Source organism: Mustela erminea, chromosome 1 (assembly GCF_009829155.1).
Source record: "Mustela erminea isolate mMusErm1 chromosome 1, mMusErm1.Pri, whole genome shotgun sequence".
NCBI lineage: Eukaryota > Metazoa > Chordata > Mammalia > Carnivora > Mustelidae > Mustela > Mustela erminea.
This window is the reverse complement of record NC_045614.1, coordinates 128,429,299-128,453,867: the sequence shown is the minus strand read 5'-3', so window position 1 is coordinate 128,453,867 and position 24,569 is coordinate 128,429,299. Positions and strand designations below refer to the sequence as shown.

The following is a 24,569-nucleotide window of genomic DNA, read 5'->3' as shown; positions in this document are numbered from 1 at the left end:
ATTTTTGGATGAGATTAACATTTACATTGGTACACCTTGTAAAGCAGATTGTCCTCTCTGAGGGGGGCTTGGGTTGAAGATGCTGCTCATCCAATCAGGTGAAGCCCTGAATAGAATACACAGGCTGACCCTCCCTTGTTAGGACAGAATTCCTCCTATCTCACTGGTTTTAAAGTAAGGTATCAGTCCTTTCCTGGCCTTTGGACTCAAACTGAAATATTGATTCTTCCTGTGTCTCAAGCCTCAAGGTCTTCTGAAAGGAATGGCACCATTGGCTCTCCTGGATCTCCAGATTGCTGAATCACCCTACAGATCTTCAGACCTCCCAGTCTCCATAATCTTGTGAGCCAATTTCCTAGAATCGACTTATTTCTCTCCATATGTACATGCTATTGGTTCTGTTTCTCTGGAGAACTCTAATACACAGGCTTTGTCATTGGAATTGTACTTCTAGGAATATATCTTGATTTACTAATCAGCAATAGATAATTGTTCAGACTGGATGATAGATAGGTAGATATATGTGCATGTCTATATCTTTTATGTAATAAGCAATTTATGGAACTACTACAATAGCAACAGATTGGAAAAAGGGCCTAAACATCACAAAAATTTTTCTGTACATCATACTATGCCATGATTTAAAAAATTATGGACATATTTATTTACATAAAAAGGCACTTAAAAATATTAGGTTAAAAAGACTCTGGGGGGCACCTGGATGGCTCAGTCATTAAGTGTCTGCCTTCAGCTCAGGTCATGATCCCAGGATCCTGGGATCAAGCCCCACATTGGGCTCCCTGCTCTATGGGAAGCCTGCTTCTCCCTCTCCCACTCCTTCTGCCTGTATTCCCTCTCTCTCTCTCTTTCTCTCTGTGAAATAAATAAATAAAATCTTTTAAAAAATGATTCTAGGTACCATACATAATGGAATTACATTTTAAAAATATATGTGAATATACATGCATAGAAAGAACTCTGTTAGAAGTGATTATGTCGAGTGGCAGGATTTTGGATAATTCTATTTTTGTTACCTACTACATATCTATATTTTTAAATTTTTCTATAATGAACATATAATACTGTGTTGTTTAAAAAAAGAAAGAAAGAAAAGCTATGATGGAACTAAGGCTTGGTGACATAGTAGAAAGAACTCTAGATTTAGTGTTTGGTGACCTGGGTTCTAAACCCAGCTCCTCACTAATTTCAACAGTAGCTTAGCTACACTGGTCCTCATTTTCTCATCTATAATATGGAACTGAAATAATTGCTTTCTAAGGACTTTCCCACACCAAAGTCAATCTTCCTTGGGCTCATGTCTCTTTGGATTCTTTGGCGAGTGTTGTAAGTATTGATACCCTCATGATCTCAACTCTGGAATCCAAGGAAGCATATGAATGATTTCTGCACATGGGCTGATGGGATTTTCCCAACTTGTGGCTCTAACCCTAACTTGGCTCAAACTTGGCTTGTGATACTAGAAGGGAGGGACAGAGATCAGATGTAAGATTCTAATTACCTGGTTCCATTGTCCAAGTGTCCTAGAGAAAGAGACAGTATATAGTAAAAAACAAAAAACACACAACAAACAAACAAGAAAACAAAAACCATGGATGTTGGGTGTGCATTCCCACTTAAGCACTTACTAATTCTGAGGAGGATTTTCCTCACCAATAAAAAAGAGACTATTCTATATACTTCAAGACTGTTTTGTGAGTTCTAAATTATTCAAGGTATCTAAAGTACATAGGACAAAATAGGCACTAGGGAAAAAAGGTAATCTTTCCTTTTCTTCCTTTCACAGATGACACATTCTAGAATCAGGTAAATTCTTAGGAAAATGGGGGAAGGGAAATGAGTTTTTTTCATAATTGTCCTAGGACCTAGAAGTAATCTTGTTGTTCTACCTAATGATTACATTAGACAGTTGATAAACCGTAACACAAAATGAATGTGTTGTCATAGCAGTAAAAAAATAAAATTTAAAAAAGCAAGTTAAGCAATAAGAGACACGAAATAAGGATTTAATTTTGGAATCCAATTTGGAACACAGTTAAGGTGATGGAGGAGACTAATATTTCATTCATCTAATAAAATATTGCCAGGCTGGGTAGTGATTAGATACAGAGTCATTTCCTGGCCCTCTAATAGATAGTAGCTGTGACATTGTATCCTTTAACAAAGTGCCAGAGGAACAGCTTAGTGTACTCCAGGAGGAAAACAAATCACACCTGTCAGACCTCCATGGTTCTGGGATTCTGCCCACCAAAGTAGTAACATAGTTTGACCTTATTTTACTCAAGAACCCTGGTGGGATCTCAAGATAAGAGGTTATTGTTTATCTTGAAAACTACTCTTGGAAACAGTTGGGCAAACTCACGTTGATGTGTAACTAGGAACAAATTATGAGGCCTCTTATCAATTCAATGAATCTTAGTTTTGCACAGTGAAATCACTTAGTCATCCAAAGAGATGATCTCCTAAATGTTTTGGTCTCTGATCCTCTTCTGATGTCTGATTACTTCCAAATTCCCTAAAGGTGCAGCTCCCCAACTTTGTGCCAAGTCACCTGAAGGGAAGGCAGAAAATTCACAGGGGAGCTGTGGATATTCTCTGTTTTTTAAGGGAAACACTTTGATACTGAGTGTCTTCAGATGGCTCCTGAATTACAAGTCTGAGTTAATTTTCAGACCTGGTAACATTCCTTTGAAAGACATAACTTTTAGAAGCTGGGTTTTTTGCAGTTGCTGTGATAAAAAGCAAGCACCACACAAAAATTAACGTGGAACAGGAAGTGATGGTGGTGGTGCCCAATTTCAAGAATGATATAGGATTTTTTAAAAAAGATTTTATTTATTTGACAGACAGAGATTACAAGTAGGCGGTGAGGCAGGCAGAGAGAGAGGGGGAAGCAGGCTCCCCATGGAGCAGAGAGCCTGATGTGGGGCTTGATCCCAGGACCCTGGGATCATGACCCAAGCCGAAGGCAGAGGCTTTAAACCACTGAGCCACCCAGGCACCCTAGGATATTTTTTATTTTTGTTTACATGTATTATTTTTTCAAATGGCTACTGAGTTGTGAGGACATGAATACTTACAAAATCATTTGGCTCTAACTACTTAATACACTAAACTGTCAGGTATTTCTTCTGTCCTAAGACTGTTGTGGAAAAGGAAGAAGAAAAAAAAACAAACAAATAAAATCAAACAAACAAACAAAAAAAAAACCACAGACATGAAGGGACCCATGAACAAAGAAGGTCTGGCAACCTCTGCCCATATCCCTCTTCTACCTTCTCAATATGGCTCAGGCAATATTTTATCTTCAAATGCTTCTCTATCATGATAAACTGCCCAAGAAGGCTGGGGAGATGGCTATTCTTTTCCTTAAAGCAGAGAAAGTTAAAATACGTTTAAGTTCATTAAGATCTTTTCAAGCTATTGAAAAATACCTGTTCTGGCTCATGTTAAGTATTTGGCACCTGAGAACAACCATCTTTTCCCTCCAGTTCTCAACTGGCCTTAGCTTCCTGTCTTCTTGTCAAATGTATGAGATGGCTGATGCCTTGATTTCCAAAATCAGTGTGCTCTGGGGTTGCCTACTGCATGTGCTTATTTACAGCAATATTTATTCTGTCTGACCTGCTTTCTGCATTTCTCCAAACATATCTCCACATCTCATAAATACACTATTTCAGTTCTGATCATGTTGCAACCTGCAAGCACCCTAAAATAATTATTTTATTTTCTCCAGTTTAAACTGGAAGGCTGGGAAATAAATGTTCAGACTTTACCAGTTATTCATATTAACAGTAAGGCAGGCACTCCCATTTATAATTGCATAGTGAAGATCCCTGAGAACCTGTTTGAAATCTTCTCTTTCTTTTCTCTCTGTTGGTTCTGTCTGGGCAAATTCCTCCCATTTTAGTGCTACTGCAGCATTAGATCTATGTAGATGGCTCCCACGTTCCTATCTCCTCCTTTATCTTGCTTCTAAATTGCAGCCACACGTTCCAAATTACATAGATATTCCACAAGCCTCCAAAACATCACTGTCCCAAATATACTCCCCCACTTTCCTCTCATACTGCTTTTCCTACCTCATTCTTTTACAACCAACTCAGGCTTTTACTCTTCTTTCTAGTTGTGTATCTTTTCCTTCACCCTATATTCCCCCTACAACTTCACAGGTTCAGGCTTGTATTTCTTCTTACTCCAGTTTATTCTTTACAAAGCAGATAGATCATTTCCTAAATTCAAAGAGGCCCATGTTACTTTCCCCTGCCAGCTTTATTGAGATATAGTTCACATATAACACTGTTTAAGTTTGAGATACACAAAGTCATGATAAGATAGATAAGGGTCTCATTAACATAAGTATTGCTGCAGGAATGAATAAGTATATATTATATTGTGCAGAATTACTTCCAACTTGTTTTAACACAGTAGGCCAAGAACAGAAACAAAGGTATCCTCAGACTGGGCCAACTGGATTAATCAGTTTCTATGTTGTCTCTCTTTGAGACATTTGGAAGCAAGGCTAACTTCCTTGGATCAAGAAAGCCTTTGGCATTCTGGATCCATTTGAGGAACAAAAGGGGATAATGAAACCTCTGAAAGTCTGTTATAGGAAGGAGTCAGATAATTTCATTTAAAAAAAAAAAGTCATGATCATGCTTGTACCCTTAAGCTAGTGAGGAGCACTTACAAAGATGGGTTGGAGAGGAGCTGGTTAAGTGCAGAAGAAGTCTTCTAAATCGGTTTCTCCCATGTTTGTGGGGCTGAGAATTAATAACTTTGGAAAAGGGAAATTGTAATCAAGTATCAGGAAGTATCAATCTTCAGGCCTAGAAATGGGATAGGAAATGCAGAAGAAAGAGCTCCTTAGTGGTCTACCAAGATAATTCTTTCCATTTAAGCAGAGACTGTTTACATGTCAAACACTGATGATTACTGAAGTAATTTAATAATGTTAAATATTTTAAAACCAGAAATCTCACAGTCTTTCTGAAGTTATGCTCAGATTTACTTTTTTTCAACACTGATAGTGTTATTTGAAATTTGGTGAAAAGCTACATAAGGTAATCCATTGAACAAATGTGCTACATTTTTTTGTTTAATCCAAAATATGAACATGTACATTTTTTTTCCAACTTGGGAGGGATGCTCAGTGGTCAACCTACACATTGGTCATTTCCCACATGTGCAAATGCATCTGCTGAATAAATTCTTAAATGTGGAATTGCTGTATCTAAAGACATGTGTATTTTAAATTTCGATGAAGAATGCCAAGTCATGTTCCATAACTATTACTGTTTGCACTCTTATCAGTGGCAAATGAAGTAAGCATTTATAATTAAATGCATAACTATCTTATCATATAGTCATTTTACAGTTGTTTTTCTCTGAGAAAAACAGTTTTCTATCATTCCTCAATAAACACAGGAAAGATACAGGATGTTATTTTTTCATTAAGTGAAACTTTCTTTGACCAAAAATCCCTTCTGTGAATTCTTTATTCTCGCGAGGAGTGCTTTGTACAAAATGGCTTCACTCAAACCCTTGGGGGAAAGTTCATAAGATTTGATACAAGAGAAATCTTTTATGTATCCACTTCTCCAAATTTCTATCTCATTATTGCCACACAAGGAAAAAAAGTATGAAATGATGTAGAGAACTTAAGCTAGGCACTGATTTATCAGAAAGAGCAGGAACATGCATTTAAAATGCTCATCTTTAAAGAAAAAGAAGGAACAAGTTTTTAAAAATGACTTTACTGTACATCTAACAAAAAGAATCAATATCTGGTTTTTCCAGGAGCAATCCCATAGTGAAAATAAAATCATTCACCCTTGTAGCTTTAAACAACAAATTTTTGTGCCTAAGGAAAAAAGGGCATTTTCTAGAGAAGCTTTAAAAGAATAATGAGAACTTAAAATTACTCATGTTCCACTTTTTTAAAGCACTTTTTCTTGAAAATGAAATAATTAATGCACCATTCCTAATGCCCAAAAGCCTTGAACAATTCTTCACAAAGTTTACTAAATAGTCAAGACTGAAGTAGATGTTAGCTAAGAAAAATAAAAGCAAGAGACAGAACTGCATTTCATAAAGTATTATTTCTCTTGAAGACCTCAAGCAGGCAAAATGCCAACAGAGTTGTTAGAATAAGCTTTTCAAAAGCTACCGGCAGTAAACCAAAGAAAAGTTACACAAAATCTTCTTTAAATCAGAATAAGATGAAATGGAAAGAGGGAAAAGTCAACATTTCCTAACCACCATTAGTCTTTAGATTGTATCCCTTAAGTTCAACCATATTTGGTGCTTTGGAAGTATGTATCAGTTAAAATGAAAAAGGAGAGAAAAAGGGAAAAAAAAGAAAGTGAAAAAGGAGACAAAGATATGCATATGGAAAGATATACAAATACCAGCTAATACAAGCTGCTGCGTTTCTCTCATCTGAAAGCACTTCCATGTTCGTTTAAATTAATACCCTCATGTTGGTTCTCCTAATCATGCTAGTCAGTAGACACACTGACTAGAAATTTATGGTTCACCCCATGGGCAAAGCTCCCTTTACACATTTATCCCACAAGATCCCTTTTATTGCAATGTGTGTTCACTTCCTGCTTTCTACATATAAAAAGGTATTTTAAAAAACTAATCCAGAGCAACTGAATGGCCAAGAGAGATTCAGAAGCAGGACGTTGAAAATGCAGTTCTGAGACTCAGATACACACATATATATATGTTTGGAACTCTTCAACACAAAGGTCACAGCCAAAATACATGGTGAGGCAGAATAATGAAATAAAAATTACAAAGGAGAAAAAGGCAGCGAACAAATGAGCAGGGACCAAGAGCAATCACGCTCCATGATCCCTGCTATGTGGGAAAGCGCCTGGCAGAGACAGCCTCGCAGGGGGCTGCCTGTGGAACCTGAGCCCGTCACCAGTCCTCTTCTGAACCAGGCTTCAGTTTCCCCATTTGCAAACTGCGAAGCTGTCTGAACTCATACCCTGTGGGTGGGTGTCTGATTCTAGGCTCCTACAGGTGTGTCAAATGAAGGAGGATAGGGCTGAAAGATATTACTAGGAAGGCTATTTCCTCCATCCTATCTGACATGATCTGGGCATCAATAGTGCTACTTCCCAAATATTCTTACATGCATCCCAGCCCTTATTGCGCTAAGATGGAGCTTTATGACTTCATCTGACCAATTAGCTGTGAGCAACTCTGCATCATTTCTAGCGTGAAGCATGAAAGAGTCCACAAATGGCATGGTCCATGCCTTGTGTTACCCAGAAACTCTCAGGTAGTTCTTCTATGCTTCACTGGTATGGGGTGAGGGGGGGTGGGTTTCAAAGCTGCTGCCAGACCCATAGCCCCAGAGCATCTTCCTGCCCTTGCTAAGTATGGCCACCATGGCATGTGGAATGTAGCGCCATGTCAAACTGGGAACTTTCTGGTAACAAATCTTATCAAACTAGATATTCAGGTTGAGTGATCATTTCATGTCTCCACCCCAGACCTTTCCAGAACTTCAACTGAAGCTGGGGAAGCCAAAGATCTGATGTTTGGTATAGACCTGAAGACCTCTAGTTTGAAGACTTCTCATACATTTCCAGTTGGAGTATAATTTAGTACCATCACTATGGAGGATAATTTGGCAATATTTAGCAACTTTTAAGTACACGTGGCCTTGAATAGCAAGTCTACCTTCAAGAATTTATACTGCAGTAGGATCATGCTCTCACAGAATGGTCTTTTAATAAGGCTATTCATGGGGAATTTGTAATAGTGAAAGATCAGAACCTTGCATATCCATCAACGTGAAACTGGTTAAATAAAAATTATGGTAAATTCATACAGTGGACTATTATGAAGACACCATATATAAGGAAGTGGCTCTTTATGTGCTAATCTGTTAAGATCTCCAAGATGTATTTGGAGGATTAGACTGAAAATCAATAATATGGATTATGCAGAAAGGCAGTGGGTAAATAAAGTTCAGAAGAGGAAGGAAGAATTTTCACTAGATACCTTTATACTTCTTGGATTCTGAACCATGTGACTGTAAAATCTATAAATACCTATAAACACATTTTTAACTAAAAAATACACTTGTTTAATTTTTAAAATATACCTTTTCCTCTAAAATATGTATGCATAAAAAACTATATACTTACATTTTAGAAACTGCTCCAAGTTGAATAATTACTTATTTATTCTTTGAAATACCTTCTTCTCTCCAGAAGTTATATTTGCTTCAGTTTTAATAAAAGAAGAGCCTCAGGGCGCAGAGAAGCAATTATTAGTTCCTCAGAATAAGCAATTACTGGTAACTAGGATTTAACTAAATCAGTTTAAAGTTGTAAAAATGCCATCTTTTTACATAAGGTCAATAGTTGGGATTTGTAGCATTTTTTACTCAGACCTTTGTGTGTTAAGTGTTTCCCCTTGGCTTAATTCAATATTTGCATTAAGACTCATTCTAGGGGTGCCTGAGTGGCTCAGTAGGTTAAGCAGCTGCCTTCGGCTAAGGTCATGATCCCGAGTCCCGCATCAGGCTCTCTGCACAGCTGGGAACCTGCTTCTCCTTCTGCCTACTGCTCCCCCTTTTTCTCTCTGACAAGTAAATAAGTATTTTTTTTTAAAGTCTCATTCTAAAGTATCATTCTGTAGTTTTTGTAGCTTCTATAAAATTATATCACTTGGATATAAAATGACAAGCACAAAGCAATTTTTTGGTGGTTCTCAGACAACTGAAAGCAACTAACGATTTTGTGAGTGCTCAGTGTACACGAAGACTGCTCTGAGCCCTTTGCTATTATTTGTTTCATTGGTTATTTAATCATCACAATGATTCCATTAAGCAGGTACTATCATTTTACAGGTGAGGAAATTGAGGCACAGAGGAGTTCACCAAGGTCATGCAGATAAGAAGTGATAGAAAGAGGATTCACACCCCAGATTCTGCTCCAATAATGATGACGATAACTAATATCTATTGAACAGTCATTATGTATCAGGTACTGTCCTAAACACTTCCATGGATTAACCAATTTTTGAGGGATTGACCAGTTTAATCTTTACAAAAATTCTATGCGTAGGTACTGTTATCCTCCATTAGATATGAGGGTATTTTCCTAGTTCCAGCTGCTATAACAGAATACCCTGTTCTGGGTGACTTTGACAGTGAACATTTATTTCCCTCTGGGCCAAGAGACCCGTGCAGGACTCAATCCCAGGACCCGGGATCATGACTTGAGTGGAAGGCAGATACTTAACCGACTGAGTCACCCAAGCATCCGTATCCCCCTCTTTAAAGAGCTGCCAGTAGCTCAGTGAAATTCCCTGGTTCACATACTAAGGAATAACACAGACAGGGCTTGAATCCAGCTGGGTCTGCCTTCAACAACCTGGGCTCTTCCCATGACACCACTGTGCCCCTCCCTGAAGCACAGGGCAGACCATCGGGGCCTGGGGTCAGCTCTGGCACTAGCCAGCTGTTTGTCTTGTCCAAGCTGTCTAACTTCTCTGGACTTTCATGGCAACACTTATAAAGAAAAGAGGAAATCCAGATGGTCTCTAAAAACATTGACAACCCTGGGAGTTTCTGACCACCCAGCATCCGCCCCCCCCCTCCCCGCCCCGGTCCCTTCTCTCAGTTTAGAAACTCCATCCAAGGAAATCTCTATTCACCCCCTTATATTCTGAGACGACAACACTCAGGGAAAATAGCTCACAGCTGAAGAGTTCCGAGCATTTAAGAGTGAGAGTTGAGAGTTGAAGTTCCAGAAGAAAGCAAACATTTGTCTCACGGACCCAGGTTCAAATCCAGACCTGGGTTCAGCTCCTGGCTGCACTCCCTCCACATCAGTCCCGTCATCAGTTCCGTCATCAGTTCCGTCATTGCCTCCGCCACCGCTGCTGCCTTGGTCCTGTGCCTTTGCTCATGCGGAACCTCCTGCCTTCAGTACCTTCTTCTTCCCTTTCTTCTTCCTTTTCCAAAGCTATAATATCCCTCAGGTCCCACTGAAATTGCCTCCTCTCTAGGACTCCACCCTTGTTCTGTCCTCTTTCCCTATTGGAAGCATTCTTTCTTGTACTTGGTTTAGTTTTTCTCCCTAAACGCTAATGGAAGTCAAGAGCACACAGGTCACTGCCACTTCATTTATTTTGTGCCATCCTTCTAACTATCTTTCTGTCAGGATATTCTTCATGATCTCAGGTCAGTTTAGTCTACCATCCTGGAAGCCGACTTATTTCCATGTGAAGCTTATAACAAGTTTATTTGTTTAACATGCAAAATAATCCCCAGTTCCTTTGACCTTTTCACTCCCCTCCCCCCACTATTAAATATCTTGGTGGTTTTTCCTCTGCCTCTCTCCAACTTTTCTCATCCTCTGAATTCCTTTCATTCTCCCTCTCCCTGTTCCTTTCTCTCCTCCTCTTCTTCATCCCCTTTTCTTCCTTCTCTTCCACTTCCTTCCTTTCCTCCTCCTCCTTCTCATTCTTTTTCTTCCTTTCTTTTTAAATGTGTAATTTCAATTCCATTTAGCTAGTGTGTTGAAGTCCAGCTATCTATAGAACTCTGTCATTGGCATTAAAGAGGATTAAAAAAACGGTGCCTGGGTGGCTTAGTCAATTAAGCATCTGCCTTCAGCTCAGATCATGATCCTGGGGTCCTGGAATCCTGCATAGAGTCCCACAAGGGCTCCCTGCTCAGCGGGGAGTCTACTATTCCCTCTGCCTCCTGGCCCACTTGTGCTCGTTGTCTCTCACACACACTCTCTCTCTCTCTCTCCCAAAAACAAATAAGTAAATAAAATCTTTTAAAAAAAGAGAAAAAGAAGATTTAAAAAAATCAAGAACAATCTCTCCCCTCAAGGAATTGGCAATCTACTCAGAAAGAAATCTGCAAAAACTAACGATGACACAATACAGTTTAAGAAATGCCTGGGGAACTGGAGATTAATCTTCATTTGAAACAAATAATGCAATACACACCCACCCACACACAAAAGCTGTCTTAAAAACAAACTCAAGACACTTATAACATTTAAAAAATATTAGATTTACTAACAGAGAACCCAAGATACAAATTAGTTATAATTTGAAAGTTCTTCCAACTTTCATAAAACAGAAAACAAAATCCATTGTTATTGTTGGTTCACAAGTTAATCAGTTACATTTTATATGGAAAAGATAAAATAACTTTCTTCTGCAGTTATTTAAGCAAAAAGTAGCCTAACTTTCATTTATAACATAAAATTTATTTCATTTTTTGGCTTGCTTTTCCAGGTTAGATAGGCATTATGCAGCATTTTAATAGACCCTGAGTGCTCTATGACAATATTTATACGGTGATGTTTGCCTCATATGGAAGAACTTTAAAAAAGGAACACTACAGTGAAATGGTGAGAAGTTATCTAGCATACCTAGCAGTCCAGTATACATTTTTTACCTTAATAATCCAAAAGACTGCCTTTTCTCTGGTTTATAATCCCACATTGTGGAGTAGATGGCTTTTAATCTTTGGAATCTAAGCTAGATGGAGACCTCAGGGCCCTCTCTAGGCTACTGCAGCACTCCTCATCCGTCAGCTGGACCAAGTAAAATCTCCTTCCCTGGCCGTGCTAAAAGGCAATTTTATGCACTTCTCTGTCAGTCTCAGATGAGCTGTTTCATATCTTACAACCAGTACTACCAGAAAGATGGGCCTTCATACACCTCTTAATGTATTACATTAATAACATAATCAATGTCTTAATTTACTTTTGTGTAAAAGAAATAGAAAGAGTCCACTATATAAGAACGTAATGCAACCCCAGGAATTGCTGTTTATAACATTTTTGTGTTGATTTTTGTTACCAAAATCAGAACATGTCTCAAACATTAGGCAGTATGTTTATAGAAATTAATCAAAAATAATACAGGGGCACCTGGGTGGCTTAGTGGGTTAAAGCCTCTGCCTTCAGTTCAGATCATAATCCCAGGGTCCTGGGATAGAGTCCCACATCAGGCTCTCTGCTCAGCAGGAAGCCTGCTTCCTCCCTCTCTCTCTCTGCCTGCCTCTCTGCCTACTTGTGATCTCTGTCTGTCAAATAAATAAATAAAATCTTTTTAAAAAATAATAATACAAAAGTGTGGCTCAAACACACGTGTGTAAACCAAAATGATGATGAACACAAATAAGCGAGGAGAGAAGAGTCAGAGAATCTAAGGCTGTTTATTCCATTCCCCCTTCCTCTACAAACAAGATCCCACTATCATATTGGCTTCCATTTATGTTCCTAGCTTATTGAAAGCCTGTGTTTCAAAATATCTTGTGCATTGAAAAGTAACAACACAAAACTTAGTGAGCAATTGCTCTAATGAAAATTTTGGATAACCATTGTCACTATCCTGGAGTTACTCATCTGTGGTGTCAGTCATATACATATTTGTAATGTCCCAATTTATCAGTTTAAAAAACCCAGCCAGCATATAAGTGAAACATACTACAGCTCTCCCATTATTAACAACAGGAAACATAAATATAACCTCCTTTCATCCAGGGTATCCTTAGCAAGATTTGCAATGCATTTTATTATTATATTCACATAAACAATGCAGAAGAAAATTTAAAGCAAAACAGAGATGTTTGATTTATTTCTACTTCTTTTCAACATTTCTTCTGATGTGACTCTAAAATAATGAGTAACACTATATTTTAGTCAATAAAACCAATATTCTGCTTTTAAGAAATGAATTATAGAAAATTAAAAAATACTCTACTAATAGAAAATGTAATACATTGGCTGGGATTCTGTGTATTTCAAAAATTCTGCCAACAGTGTAAATATATTTTAGGGCTATGACACAAGAACTTTATTTGGCTTATAAATATATTTTTATCTCTACATATTCTATTTTGAGGAACATTGATAGAGCATTTGCTTCAGCCAAAAATCTTTTCAAGAGAAATCAAATAAAGTTTAGGTTTCCTTTCTCTTTATAAATTTTAAAATGCTACAGAAATTTTGTATTTTACAGAAAAATAGGAAAAAAAAACCAATTGCCCATTCTCCCACTTACTGTCAGAAGCATTTTTGCTATAATTTTTCTTAGGCAATTATAATTATAATTTTTCTTAAATGCAAAATTTATTTGGTGTTACTTTTCTATCATGGTAAGATCACAATTTGGTATCCACTTCCCAACAGCTTCAAATACAAGGAAAGGGATTTTAGAATGATACTCAAATTCCCATCCCTCCTCTCCCTCTGACAGGTTTTTATCACCTTGACAAATCACTTATTTCTCTAAGCCTTAGCTTCCTTGTCTATGAAATGGGGATAATGCTGATGTATGTCTGAGGTGATCCCCAAGTGAATGTGTGTCCACAAAGGTCAGGTTCTCATTGGTGAACACTGGGGACCTACAGGAATTAGAACTCCTCTCAGGCTAGTTTGCTGCCAGGATCAGTATGATGAGAGCAAGGCTCAGTGATTTCTGCCAGACTTGCAAACATTCCACGACTTTCAGGATCACCAGTTCTCTATCTCCAGGAAACCTCATAGCGATCTTCATGGAAGTGTCACTCTAAAGTAGAGATAGCCACCCTATTCTAAGGTGGTGAGTATTAGGGTCCATGATCAAAGGAGCGAGACTGATACAAAGCGAAGGTCAAGCAAAGCTTTATTTCACACCAAGCATTGAGAATCAAACTGACTGGTCGGGGCTGTCTCTTACAAAGAGGTGACGATGACGAGGACGTTGACCCCAATGATGACGACGACCCTGACAACACCGCTCCTGATGATGCCGCTTCGACGACTACAACCCCCCATGATGCTGCTCCCAGCGACGCTGCTCCTGGCGCTGCTCCTGGCGACTACCCCGACAATGTTGCTCCTGACGATGCCCACGACAACACTTTCCAGCCTCACAGACTAACTTTTATAGAGGTGGTTGAGCCTGGCTTATACACAGGTGGCCAATGAGATTGCAATACACAGAGAAAACTGCACAATCATGCTAGGTCGGCAATACAAGTAGCCAATTGAATTTCAATTTACCATAGCAAATACATGCACGCCCCACTGACTAGATGTCTCCATCCGGCCTGGCGTGCCCCACTGACTGGATGTCTCCATCGGGCCTGGCCCGCCCCTGTATCCGGTGTTTGCAAGTAAGTTCCTCTGGCTAACCAGGCCCTCACAGTGAGCAGTGATATTTCTAATTAGAATAGATAATGAAAACTAAAGCACTCTTCCAGGGACATTGGTCTGATGGGCTCTCAACAATTAATACACCATTCAGGGAATGCAAACTGGTGTAGCCACTCTGGAAAACATTATGGAGGTTCCTCAAGAAATTAAAAATAGAACCACCCTAGGACACAGCAACTGCACTACCAGATATTTACCCAAAGGACACAAAAATACTGAGTCAGGGGAGGAGGAGCCAAGATGGCGGAGAAGTAGCAGGTTGAGACTACATCAGGTAGCAGGAGACCAGCTAGATAGCTTATCAATCCACTGTGAACACCTACAAATCCAACAGGAGACCAAAGAGAAGAAGAGCAACAATTCTAGAAACAGAAAATTGACCACTTTCTGAAAGGTAGGACGGCAGCGAAGTGAATCCAAAGCAATGGGAAGATAGACTGCGGGGGGAGGGGCCAGTTCCCAGCATGTGGCAGAGCAACAAGAGCACAAAATCAGGACTTTTCAAAGTCTGCTCCACTGAGGGACATTGCTACAGAGGCTAAACCGGGGTGAAGCCCATGCGGGGTCAGTGTAGCCCCAGGTCCTGTAGGGTCACAGAAAGATTGGGGGTGTCTGAGTGTCACACAGCTCGCAGGTATTAGAGCGGGGAAGCCAGCTACAGAGACAGAGCGGAGGAGTGAGTTCCCAGCTCAGGGTTACCTTGAACCGGTCACAGACTGGGTGAGCTCAGAGAGCAACCAGAGGCCTGGGATACGGGAGTGATTGAGCGCTTATCTCTGAGGGCACAGTGAGGAGTGGGGCCCTGAACTATCGGCTCCTCCGGGCCATAGATTGGGAGGCCGCCATTTTCATTCTCATCCTCCGGAACTCTATGGAAAGCGTTCAGGGAACAAAGCTCCTGAAAGCAAACCCAAGCGGATTCTTAGCCCGGCCCCTGATAAGGACGGTGCAATTCTGCTTTGGGCAGAGACACTTCAGCATCAATCACTACAACAGGCCCCTTCCCCAGAAGATCAACAAGAAATCCAGCCAAGACCAAGTTCACTTACCCAGGAGAACAGTGGAATTCCAGAAGAGGAGAAAGCAAAGCACGGAATTCATGGTTTTCTCCCCATGATTCTTTAGTCTTGCAGTTAATTTAATTTTTTTCATTTTATTTTTTTCTTCTTCTAAATTTTCTTTTAACTTTTACCTATTCCCTTTTTAACTTTTTTTAAATTAGTTTATCTTAACAATACCTTTCATAAAAAAAATAATCTTTTTTGAACCTTCATTATTATAGTCATATTTTATCCTTCATTGTATCTAACTTTATTTTTTGTATACACATAGGGTTTTTTCTTCTAAAAAAATTGGGTACAACTTCTTCTACTAGATAAAAATATACCCTAAATCTAGCTCCAGGCTTGTTCTAGTCTCCAGCCCAAGCAAAATCTCTCCACTTCCTTTTTCTTTATTCTCCCAACCAACTTACTTTATCAACTCCTTTATTAGAAATTTAAAAAAAAATTTTTTTTCATCTTTATAGGCATATTCCATCCCTTCACTGTGTTTATTCTTATGTATGTTTTTCATTCTTTAAAATTTTGGGAGATAGTTTCTTCTAAAAGACCAAAATACTCCAAAATTAAGTGGGTGACCCTGTTCTAGTCACCAGTCTAATATACATATTTTTTTCTTTTTTATATTTTTTCTTTATTTGTTTTCTTTTTTTAATTTTTTTTTTCTGAACTTCTTTTTATCCCCTTTCTCCCCTACCCCATGATTTGGGATCTCTTCTGATTTGGTTAAAGAGCATTTTCCTAGGGTTTTTGCCACCCTTTTACTATTTTATTTGATCCTTCATATGTTCTTATCTGGACAAAATGACAAGGTGGAAAAACTCACCACAAAAAAAAAAAAAAAAAAGAACAAGAGGCAATACTAAAAGCTAGGAACCTAATCAATATGGACATTGGTAATATGTCAGATCTAGAATTCAGAATGACAATTCTCAAGGTTCTAGCTGGGCTCGAAAAAAGCATGAAAGATATTAGAGAAACCCTCTCTGGAGAGATAGAAGGCCTTTCTGGAGCAATAAAAGAACTAAAATCTGACCAAGTTGTAATAATAAAAGCTATTAAATAGGTGCAATAAAAAATGGAGGCTCTTACTGCTAGGATAAATGAGGCAGAAGAAAGAATTAGTGATATAGAAGACCAAATGACAGAAAATAAAGAATCTGAGCAAAAGAGAGACAAACAAATACTGGACCACGAGGCAAGAATTCGAGAGATAAGTGACACCATAAGACGGAACAACATTAGAATAATTGGGATTCCAGAAGAAGAAGAAAGAGAGGGGAGCAGAAGGTATATTGGAGAGAATTATTGTAGAGAATTTCCCTAATAATGCAAAAGGAACAAGCATCAAAATCCAGGAGGTGCAGAGAACCCCCTTCAAAATCAATAAGAAGGGCGCCTGGGTGGCTCAGTGGGTTAAGCCGCTGCCTTCGGCTCAGGTCATGATCTCAGGGTCCTGGGATCGAGGCCCGCATCGGGCTCTCTGCTCAGCAGGGAGCCTGCTTCCCTCTCTGTCTCTCTGCTTGCCTCTCCATCTACTTGTTATTTCTCTCTGTCAAATAAATAAATAAATCTTTAAAAAAAAAAAATCAATAAGAATAGATCCACACCCTGTCACCTAATAGTAAAATTCACAAGTCTTAACGACAAAGAGAAAATCCTGAAAGCAGCCCAGGAAAGAAGCCTGTAACATACAATGGTAAAAATATTAGATTGGCAGCAGACTTATCCACAGAGACCCGGCAGCCCAGAAAGATCTGGCATGATATATTCAGAGCACTAAACAAGAAAAACATGCAGACAAGAATACTATATCCAGCTAGGCTCTCAATGAAAATAGGAGAGATAAAAAGCTTCCAGGACAAACAAAAACTGAAAGAATTTACAAACACCAAAAAAGCTCTACAGGAAATATTGAAAGGGGTCCTCTAAGCAAAGAGAGACCCTGAAAGTGGTAGATCAGTAAGGAATAGAGACAATATACAGTAACAGTCACTTTATAGGCAATACAATGGCACTAAATTCATATCCCTCACTAGTTACCCTGAATGTTAATGGGCTAAATGCCCCAATCAAAAGACACAGGGTATCAGAATGGATAAAAAAACAAAACCCAACAATATGCTGCCTACAAGAAACTCATTTTAGAACCGAAGACACCTCCAGATTTAAAGTGAGGGGGTGGAAAACAATTTATCATGCTAATGGACGTCAGAAGAAAGCAGGGGTAGCAATCCTTATATCAGATCAATCAGACTTTAATCCAAAGACTGTATGAAGAGATGAGGAAGAACACTATATCATACTCAAAGGGTCTATCCAACAAGAAGATCTAACAATTTTAAATATCTATGCCCCTAACATGGGAGCACACAACTATATAAACCAATTAATAACAAATCAAAGAAACACATCGACAATAACACAATAATAGTAGGGGACTTTAACACTCCCCTCACTGAAATGGACAGATCATCCAAGCAAAAGATCAGCAAGGAAATAAAGGCCTTAAATGACACACAGGACCAGATGGACATCACAGATATATTCAGAACATTTCATCCCAAAGCAACAGAATACACATTCTTCTCTAGTGCCATGGAACATTCTCCAGAATAGATCATATCCTGGGTCATAAATCAGGTCTCACAGTATCAAAAGATTGGGATCATTCCCTGCATATTCTCAGACCACAATGCTCTGAAGCTAGAACTCAATCACAAGAGGAAATTTGGAAAGAACCCAAATACCCAGAGACTAAACAGCATCCTTCTAAAGAATGAATGGGTCAACCAGGAAATTAAAGAAGAATTTTAAAAATTCATGGAAGCAAATGATAATGAAAACACGATGGTTCAAAATCTGTGGGACACAGCAAAGGCAGTCCTGAAAGGAAAATATATAGTGGTACAAGCCTTCCTCAAGAAACAAGAAAGGTCTCAAATACACAATCTAACCCTACACCTAAAGGAGCTAGAGAAAGAACAACAAAGAAAGCCTAAACCCAGCAGGAGAAGAGAAATAATAAAGATAAGAGCAGAAATCAATGCAATAGAAACAGAAAAAAACCAATAGAACAAATCAACGAAACTAGGAGTTGGTTTTTTGAAAGAATTAATAAGATTGATAAACCCCTGGCTAGACTTATCAAAAAGGAAAGAGAAGGAACCCAAATAAATAAAATCATGAATGAAAGAGGAGAGATCACAACCAACACCAAAGAAATACAAACAATTATAAGAACATATTATGAACAACTCTATGCCAACAAATTTGACAATCTGGAAGAAATGGATGCATTCCTAGAGACATATAAACTACCACAACTGAACCAGGAAGAAATAGAAAACCCGAACAGACCTATAACCAGTAAGGAGATTGAAACAGTCATCAAAAATCTCCAAACAAAAGTCCAGGGCCAGACGGCTTCCCAGGGGAATTCTACCAAACATTTAAAAAAGAATTAATACCTATTCTCCTAAAAATGTTCCAAAAAATAGAAATGGAAGGAAAACTTCCAAACTCATTTTATGAGGCCAGCATCACCTTGATCCCAAAACCAGACAAGGATCCCATCAAAAAAGAGAATTACAGACCAATATCCTTGATGAACACAGATGTGAAAATTCTCACCAAAATACTAGCCAATAGGATCCAACAGTATATTAAAAGGATTATTCACCACAACCAAGGGGGATTTATTCCAGGGCGGCAAGTTTGGTTCAACATCTGCAAATCAGTGTGATACAACACATTAATAAAAGAAAGAATAAGAACCATATGATACTCTCAATAGATGCTGAAAAAGCATTTACCAAAGTACAGCATCCCTTCCTGATCAAAACTCTTCAAAGTGTAGGGATAGAGGGGACATACGTCAATATTATCAAAGCCATCTATGAAAAACCCACCGCAAATATCATTCTCAATGAGAAAAACTGAAAGCTTTTCTGCTAAGGTAAGGAACATGGCAGGGATGTCCATTATCACCAATGCTTATTCAACATAGTACTAGAAGTCCTAGTCTCAGCAATCAGACAACAAAAAGAAATTAAAAGCATCCAAATCGGCAAAGAAGAAGTCAAACTATCACTCTTTGCAGATGATATGATACTATATGTGGAAAACCCAAAAGACTCCACTCCAAAACTGCTAGAAATTGTACAGGAATTCAGTAAAGTGTAAGGATATAAAATCAATGCACAGAAATCAGTTGCATTTCTCTACAACAACAAGAAGACAGAAGAAAGAGAAATTAAGGAGTTAATCCCATTTACAGTTGCACCCAAAACCATAAGATACCTAGGAATAAACCTAGCCAAAGAGGCAAAGAATCTATACTCAGAAAACTATAAAGTACTCATGAAAGAAATTGAGGAAGACACAAAGAAATGGAAAAATGTTCCATGCTCCTGGATTGGAAGAACAAATATTGTGAAAATATCTATGTTACCTAAAGCAATCTACACATTTAATGCAATCCCTATCAAAATCCCACCCATTTTTTTCAAAGAAATGGAACAAATAATCCTAAAATTTATATGGAACCAGAAAAGACCTCGAATAGCCAAAGGAATATTGAAAAAGAAAGCCAAAGTTGGTGGCATCACAATTCCGGACTTCAAGCTCTATTACAAAGCTGTCCTCCTCAAGAAAGTATGGTACTGGCACAAACACAGACACTTAGATCAATGGAACAGAATGGAGAACCTAGAAATAGACCCTCAACTCTATGGTCAACTAATCTTCGACAAAGCAGGAAAGAATGTCCAATGGAAAAAAGATAGCCTCTTCAACAAATGGTGTTGGGAAAATTGGACAGCCACATGCAGAAAAATGAAATTGGCCCATACACGAAAATAGACCCAAAATGGATGAAAGACCTCAATGTGAGAAAGGAATCCAACAAAATCCTTGAGGAGAACAGGTAGCAACCTCTTCAACCTCAGCCACAGCAACTTCTTCCTGGGACATCGCCAAAGGCAAGGGAAGCAAGGGAAAAAATGAACTATTGGAATTTCATCAAGATCTAAAGCTTTTGCACAGCAAAGGAAACAGTTAATAAAACCAAAAGACAACGGACAGAATGGGAGAAGATATTTTCAAATGACATATCAGATAAAGGGCTAGTGTCCAAAAGCTATAAAGAACTTAGCAAACTCAACAACCAAAGAACAAATAATCCAATCAAGAAATGGGCAGAGGACGTGAACAGACATTTCTGCAAAGAGACATCCAGATGGCCAATAGACACATGAAAAAATGCTCCACATCACTCGGCATCAGGGAAATACAAATCAAAACCACAATGAGATACCACCTCACACCAGTCAGAATGGCTAAAATTAACAAGTCAGGAAATGACAAATGCTGGTGAGGATGTGGAAAAGGGGAACCCTCCTACACTGTTGGTGGGAATGCAAGCTGGTACAAACACTCTGGACAACAGCATGGATGTTCCTCAAAAAGTTGAAATTAGAGCTACCCTATGACCCAGCAATTGCACTACTGGGTATTTATCCTAAAGATACAAACATAGTGATCCAAAGGGGCACATGCACCCGAATGTTTATAGTAGCAATGTCCACAATAGTTAAACTATGGAAAGAACCTAGATGTCCATCAACAGATGAATGGATAAAGAAGATGTGATATATATACACGATGGAATACTATGCAGCCATCAAAAGAAATGAAATCTTGCCATTTGCAATGACGTGGATGGAACTAAAGGGTATTATGCTTAGCAAAATAAGTCAATCAGAGAAAGACAACTACCATATGATCTCCCTGATATGAGGAAGTCGAGATGCAACATGGGGGGATTGGGGGGTAGGAAAAGAATAAATGAAACAAGATGGGATCGGGAGGGAGACAAACCATAAGTGACTCTTAATCTCACAAAACAAACTGAGGGTTGCTGGGGGGAGGGGGGTCGGGAAAGGGGGGTGGGGTTACGGACATTGGGGAGGGTATGTGCTATGGTGCTTGCTATGAAGTGTGTAAACCTGGCAAAGAAATTGAGGAAGACACAAAGAAATGGAAAAATGTTCCATGCTCCTGGATTGGAAGAACAAATATTGTGAAAATATCTATGTTACCTAAAGCAATCTACACATTTAATGCAATCCCTATCAAAATCCCACCCATTTTTTTCAAAGAAATGGAACAAATAATCCTAAAATTTATATGGAACCAGAAAAGACCTCGAATAGCCAAAGGAATATTGAAAAAGAAAGCCAAAGTTGGTGGCATCACAATCCCAGACTTCAAGCTCTATTACAAAGCTGTCCTCCTCAAGAGAGAGGAATAATAATAATTTTATCCCTGGAGATAAAAATACATTATATGTTTATAAAAAAATAAAAAAATTAATAAAAAAATATGATTCAAAGGGGTGCATGCACCCCAATATTTATAGCAGCATTATTTACAATAATAGCCAAACTATGACAAGAACCCAAATGTCCATCTACTGATGAATAATGAAAAGGTGGTGCATTTATACATATGTATATGTGTGTGTGTATATATATATATACATCTATATATACATGCATTAAAAAAAAGCAAAGTTTTTTTGCTTTCCTTTTTTTTTTTTTTTTTTTTTTAGAGAGAGAACAATCAAGAGAAAGAGCAGGGAGGGAGGGGCAGATGGAAAGACAGAGAGAATCTCAAGCAGGCTCCATGCCCACTGTGCGGGAGACACAAAATCTGTCCCACAACCCTGAGATCAGGGTCTGAGCCAAGGTCAAGAGTCCAGTGCTTAACTGGCTACGCCACCCAGGAGTCCCATGACTCACTATTTTAAAGTGAATATGAACAATTGAAACTATGCCATATACCATCATAAATTTTCAAAAAATCATTTAATAAACACTTATTGAGCTCCTAGCACTATTCTAGGTTTTGGGAATATGGAAATGAAAAAGAAAAAATCTCTGCTTTCATGGATATATTGACAATTAGTGCTCCCAATAAACTATTTGTAGGATAAATAAATGGTTGATATCTTTTTTTTACTGTTATGAATATGTTGATGTTGCTACTACTGATTATGACTTATTATGTACCTTCTGTATACATTGTGTGATATATATGTATATGTATATATAGAGACAGATTTATTATAACATGAACATTTTTCCTAAACACTATTGTTAATTACTACATGGTAGGTCAAAGCAATCTGCTTAGTCATTCTTCTTTCCTTGGCATTTAAACCATTTTAAATTTTTTATAATAAGAATAATATTGTGAGAAAATATTCTGTGATAGATCTCCAAAAAGTCTACTTAATAAAACTTCTCTTCTTTCCCACTCTCAACCGTACTTAAATTGGCCATACTATTTATGCCTGAGGGCCAAGCAGCTCAACTCTCCGGAAATGTCATCATGTGTCCAATATCACACTGACCTTGCCTGTTTTAATTTGTAAAAGTATAGCTTTGGCAAAGCCATGGTGAAGAGGAGAGTGCTTAGATACTCTGAGAAAACAATATATTGTGAAGAAGGTCTAAATCCAAGATCATCTCCTTCTCTGGGTCTTTCTCTTCTTCCTCCTCCCCTCTCCTCTTCTCTCCTCCCCTCTTTTCCCTCCTTTCCCTTCTTTCCATTCCTTTCTTAAGTGTTTCTTTTGCCAGTCTCAATGCTCCCAGCCTTTATATCACTTGGTAGCTAAGGTAGAACCATTTCCAACCCTGGAATAGACGTCTCTAGACGTAAAATGGCCTTCCAGGCACTGTGATTCTTTCTAAACGGTGGGAGGTACAACAATTTGTTTTTTCTTTCTTTCTTTCTTTCTTTTTAAAAGATTTTATTTATTTGACAGAGATCACAAGTAGGCAGAGAGGCAGGCTGAGAGAAAGGAGGAAGCAGGCTCCCCGCTGAGCAGAGAGCCCGATGCGGGGCTCAATCCCAGGACCCTGGGACCATGACCCGAGCCGAAGGCAGAGGCTTTAACCCACTGAGCCACCCAGGCACCCCTGTTCTTTATTTCTGAGGGGATAACCCAACATGCCCCAGAACTATGTTGTTGCGAACAAGACCCTAAAGGGTTTTACTTCCTCCCTAAGCTTAGGGAACTTGAATATTTTACAGTGAAAAATAAGAGAATTGTTCCTTGTTTTAGAGGGAAATATCATCTTGATTACACTAGACAGGAAGCATGCCTGCCCTTTGCTTTGGAAAGGAACACTACCTCTATCTTCCAAGGCTGTTTACTATACAAACATCCTTTAAAAAATAGTTCAAACAAAAGGTAGTCAGTGCCTCACTTCTCAAAATGTGGAGAACACAAGAAACTCATGGATTATTGTGTCCCCAAACTGATCACATATATGGAAAATGTTCATGATATTTGTTCAGTAAGCTATGTAAGATTTCTGAAAGCATTATAGTGCTGATCCATGGGAGTAAAACCTTGTTGAAGGGATCACAGTGTTTATTTGGGTTAATAATCTATTAATGATTGCTTTGTTAATAATTAAGATTATTTATGTTAATTAAGATTTTCAACTTTTGGATTATATGATGATGTTTTGTGGTTATAGAGAGGTTCATCTCCTTGACTATCTAAATTTTTATTATATAATTATATTCCATTGAAACTAAGATCTCAAAAATGATAAGAGGTACCATTATTCTACTTACCACTAAGGAAAAAATGATCTAATAACTATATATTACAATGCTTTATCATCATATCCACTGTGAACTGCATAATAATTTTAGAGATTTTAAATTATAGGAAGTACAGGTGTCTTAAAATCAATGAAATATGTATTTATTGTCTGCCTTTCCCAACTAGAACATAAACTCAAAAGGAAGGTGGGGATTCTGTTTTTGTTAATCATCAGTATGTGCTCAGTGCCTAGAACAATGTCTGGCACATAACAGTCAATAAATATTTGCTGAATTAATATAGGAAAAGAAGATTGGTTCTATTTCCCTCTCCTTTCTCTCCACCCCCAACTTTGGTCTGAAACGGTAGTTCTCAACTCTATCTACATACAGAATTATCTAGGGAGCTTTAGAAACATACCAGTTTCTGGGCCCTATTCAGACTAATTAAATCAGAATATCTTGGAGCAAGCTACAGACACAGGTATGCTGTAAAAGCTGTCCAGGTGAATCTAATGCATGCTGGAAAGTTCAGAACCACTGATTCATGCTGCTCCATTAATAGCACATACACACGGGGCAACCACACAGCTCTACCTTGGATCTCCCGTGTGTGCAGATTTGATCACTTGCTGGATGAGAAAAGGCTTTTTAAAGGAAATCATTG

At 38.4% G+C, this 24,569-nt stretch overlaps 1 long non-coding RNA gene across 2 annotated transcripts in view; it reads left to right on the top strand.

Annotated features, from left to right (window-relative positions):
* Positions 1–232: 232 nt before the first annotated feature.
* The window catches only part of LOC116601050, a 32,102-nt gene continuing 7,765 nt past the window's right edge, over positions 233–24,569 (top strand). Inside the window, exons 1-3 of one of the 2 annotated variants that reach the window (XR_004289907.1) lie at positions 233–342; positions 8,897–9,032; positions 11,308–11,493. This is a non-coding gene — a long non-coding RNA (uncharacterized LOC116601050). Of the gene's footprint in view, positions 343–8,896; positions 9,033–11,307; positions 11,494–24,569 lie in introns of those variants that run through there. The other variant, XR_004289908.1, reaches the window with a different exon arrangement.